Raw genomic sequence first — 4,798 nt, forward strand, 5'->3', positions numbered from 1 at the left:
TCCCCGCCCGCAGACCGGCCCCGCTGCTGCCGGCGCGGGGAAACCACTCCCCCGGCAGCGCCGGCGGGGCGGCGCGCAGCCACGGCACCCCCCCACCCCCCGGCACGGCACGGCACGGCACGGCACGGCCCCCCGCCGCGCCCCGGGCCGCCCCGCGGTGTGTGGGGGGAGCGGCGGCCCTGGAGGTCCCGGCGCCTTCGGCGGACACGCGTGGAACCGCACGACCCCGGCCCCGGCCCCCCCGCACGGTCCCGGCCCACGCAGCGTCCCACGCGCGGGACAGAGGGTTCCCCCGGGTGTGGGACTGACACGGGGCTGCCGACCCCTCCCCGCAGCTGTCCCTGCTGAGAAAACGCTGAATTCAGGAGGCACAAACTTTTGGGGGTTCTTTTTTTTTTGGGGGGGGGGGGGAGTTTGGGGGTGTGCTCCACCCTAGAGTGAGTTTCCCAGCTGCATCCCCTGCCCACGGCGGGGACACGCTCTCCTGTGGGCAGCATCCCATCACCAGCTCGCCCAGAGGGGCCAGGGAGCTGGGGCTGGTGGGCAAGACTGTGCCAGGGCTGTGATAAGGGGCTGGCTGACGGGAGCCCACCTCAAACCCACCGGAGAGAGGCTGTCAGGGAAGCGTTCGCAGCTCTGCTTGTGTTTGTGATGCCGGGGGGAGAGGCAGAAAACCCGCAGTGGGGTGAAGCAGTCTCACGGCAGGAGGTTGGGGAGCAGTGGTGGAGGGACGTGGCCCCGGAGGGCTGTAAAAAGGAGCACAGTCCTCCCCACTGCTGCGCATCCCCCTGGGACACAGCTCAAGCGCAGGTGCTGAGGGGTGCAAGGGGGGCCGAGATCTGCCTTCCCCCATCTGCACGGCCAGCGATCGGAGCTGTGGGTTCAGCCTGCAGAGATGCAGCCCCTGGGATCCCCTCTTAGCTTGGCCCCAGGGACAGGGGTGCTCCGAGGAGGGACACGCACCACGGCTGCCAGAACAGGCCTTCCCTTTGATGCTTTTCCCGAGAGCGGCACTTCCCGCACGAGCACACGAGAGCATGACGGAGCATCGTGAGCGCTGAAGGGGAGATGGGTGTTAACCCCTCTTCCAGCGTTGGGTTCATGTGAGGTCCTGCGAAAGCGGTGCCAGCACGCATGGATGGCACGAGGGCGCACGGAGAATCCGGGGAGGTGCGGCAGCTGCAGGGACTGGAACCTCTGCCCCACTGGCAACGGGCAGGGGAAGAGAAGGCAATGTCCAACCTCCTCTTTGATCTCTGCTCAGGCTGACGTTGACTTGTCGGGAAACGAGGAGCTCAGCCTCCATGTCAGGGTGATTCATGCTTGGCTGGTGGGGAGAAAAACATCAGCTGCTGCCGATTTAAGGTAGGACAACCGCCTGTTTCTGTGGGCAATGCTGAAAGGTAAGCGAATTAGGGCAGCGGGACAGCGCTGGCACAGCTGCCTTCAGCTCTTCATGCACCCAGGATGGAGGGATCTGTGCTCGTGCCCATCAAGCCCATTTGGGAGTGAAGGTGGCCTCCTTCCCAAAGGATATATACAGATATACGTACACTCTCTGTACACAGAGTGTATCTACCAGGGTATTTCTAGTGCCAGGGTTATGGGCATGGACCCCAACTCAACAGCCACTCAAGAACTGGTTGTGTCAGCTCTCCTTCGGGAGCTGCTCCTAAACGGTGAGTTTTTACACCCTGTGTGCTTTTTACACGGTCCTTTTGCAAGCGTGTATAAAATGTAGCTTTCGGTTTAAACCTATACATGCAATATATAGCTTCATTGTATAAAGACACGGTGTTCTGAGAATGAACTCTGCTGTGGCAATGGGTTGGCCATTTGTTTCTGATGGTTTTGTTCTCAGACTCGTAATAGTGAGTTATTCTTCTCTGAGTTCAGAACGGCCGTAAGGGGAGATTTATAGGGTGGATGTTAAAACCGACTTCCCAGGAACATTGGGAATTGCTGGAAATCTTTAGGAAGAAGGTGTCCCTGTGACTTGAACCCCAGGGCGATATTAGGGAGCCTGGGTTCCCCACCAGGCACTTGTGCAGTGCAGGCGATGGCTGGGATGTGGCAGGGTCCAGCCCTGGGGCTGGGCAAGCTGCTCCACCGGGTGAAACAGAGAAATGGCCGCTGCTGCTGTGTCTAATGGCACCAGAATCTTGCAGAGAGGTTGGTGGGGACAGTGCGGAGCCACCAAGGGACCTTTTCCTCTGCTTGTGTTTCTCCTCTCCACTCCCCATGAGCAGGGTCCTGCCTGCGCTTTTTCCTCAGTGGCTTCATCAGGAGCTGCAAAAGGCAAGGTGGAGAGTGGGGACAGGGGGTGACAGCCATCACAAAAAGGACGATTTAATGCTATTTTGAGATATTTTGAGTTTTGCAGAAACAACTGTTTATTTTGGGTTTTGTGGCCACAAGGAAGGAAAGAACAAGCTTCTGTCTCCACCACAGGGTCTGTGTAGTCCTGGATGGCAGACGTGCCTCGGTGGCACACAGGGCACTGCACCCAGCCCTGTGCGTACTGTGGGACACACTGGCTGCCTTCAGCCCCCGCGGTGCCCTGCAGAGCGTGGTGGGGCTTTGCTCCTGCTCCTCACAGAGATCGTGGCAGGCAACTGGGCGGTTGTGCCTCTTCCCGAGGGGCTTTCAGGTAACAGGTACAGCTCAGAGCCTCTCTGTCCTTCCTCCTCACCAGCGTATCAGGGCCTTTGAGGGCTGGGCACCGGTTGAGGGCTCTCTTCCCTTCTTTGGATGCCACTGGGCAATGGGCAACTGCTAGCTGAGACTGATTGAAGAGCAGCTTGCTGGAACACTACCCAGACAGAGCAGCAGGGACAATGAGGAATGATGCAGACAACCAGAGGGGATGGTTGAGGTCCCTTTGAATCATGAGAAACCCCGAAATGCTGTTTGATGGTCCTTTTGGAGCAATACCTCTACCGCGTGTTTCCTATCTATCTGGTGAGGAAATGTGACCCTTCTTTTCTTACACAAACACTTGTGATATGGTCCATGCCTCTGTGGGCTCAAGATGCGTCCGTGGCAGCTAGCGAAAACATTCAGATGAAGCAACCAGCATCTGCCTGATGCTCTCCAGGAGGGCTTTGGACTTGTGTTTGCAACCTTTGAGACCCCGAGCGGGAAATTCACTTCCCACTGGGGGCAAGTTGATCAGACACCGGTTGAGAAAGCAGAGGATGTGGATGGCATATCCTCCATGTGGGCTCCTGGAAGCCCCATAATGGTGGTTTCTGAAGCCCACTGTAGTTTCTAAAACAGGCCGGACGGCAAAAGCTCTCTAGATAATGACCAGGGTAAGTACCAGTAAGCCAGTGTTATTCCTGCGGAATTGATTTGAACACTGCAAAGACTGAATTTAATTTCACAATTAATTATGCCAGGAGACCCCAAGTATTGGATAAGTGCCTTTATTAAATAAATATCATGGAAATAATTCTTAGCTCCAAGAGAAGGGGCTTGCATTTGAAGATCTGGAGTAAGACTGGTGTGGGGAGGACACTCATCCTGCACACTAAATCAAGATGGTCGGGAGGCTCGGTGACATGTGCCGGTGCTGAGGCCCCGGGTGACACCAGCTGCATGTGCTGCCTCCGGTTTCTCAGGAGGGGGCCATGTGCAAGGCCCCGTGCCAGCGCTGCTGCGTCAGAGAATCCCTTGCCTCGAGCCTCTGCCAAAATCTGTCTTGTTATTATGGCCAAAAGCACCCAGGTTAAACGTGCAATGTCCACGAGGTGGATGTTCTACAGCGGCGCTTGCGCGCGTACGTAGGAGATGCAGCTCTCACCTCGCTGCTTCACGGTGTGTGTGCTGCTTTTTTCACAGGCCTTAACAGGTCAGTGCGTCGGCTGAGCGCTGGCAACTGCCCACCCCCACAGCACACACGCAATGGTGTGTCTTACCACAAACCTTTTTGCTATAGATTAAAAGAAACCAATTTCTCTTGCCTGCGTTGCAGGGTAAGGTCAGAAGCAGGGCCAGCCATGCTGGCTCAGCCAAAGTGAAGGAATCAGGTAAACATGCGTGATGCCGAGGCGTTATTAAGCTTGTGAATTTGATGTTGTAAATGTGACCTTTCTTCTCCCGTCTCTCTCCTGTCTGTGGATCACCGCTGTCCCTCCTGCACACACCTCTCATTGTGAATCGTGAGGTGTCATGCCTTGTGGTTTGCTGTGCAGGTCATCTTGTGAGTGCTCCGAGACGATTAATCACCCCGGTCCTGATTGAAAATTCTCAGTCCTTCAATTTTCTGGTTGCATTCGACTGAGTAATGTCCTTGCAGAGGCAGAGGAGAGAGGAGTTTCCAATTCATTTCCAGATATTTGATTATTTTAAAAGGTGATTTTGTGAAGTATCCCGTAATGCACAAAGTCCCATGGCTACCTATCCTGAAGGAAAACCCGGGCAGCACAGCTCCTCGGACCAAGCAGGCACGGGCGAGCTGGCCAACAGCAGGCTCGGCTCTCACACAAATCAGAGAGCAGCAAAAGGGACCAATTCCCACCCGGTACAAGGACTTTTGGGTCAGAAAATCTGGTCACACCGTGGTGCTGCTTGAACGGGAGAAGGTAAGGTGTATTAACATGCACTGAGCATGAGAATCACAGAGGCTTCAGAAGCCAGGCTTCGGGCTGGGAAAATAATAGAGAATCACACAGAGCTTTCTGATATTAAATATCAAAAACTTACTGGAAGGAGGAGAATAACTTTTTATTAAAACACTTGTCTTCCCTCAGCTGCAGAGCTCCTACTTACACCCTTTCCCCATCCCTTCAGGCTT

This window comes from Vanellus vanellus, assembly GCF_965231255.1.
Source record: "Vanellus vanellus genome assembly, chromosome: 6".
NCBI classification, from domain to species: Eukaryota; Metazoa; Chordata; class Aves; order Charadriiformes; family Charadriidae; genus Vanellus; species Vanellus vanellus.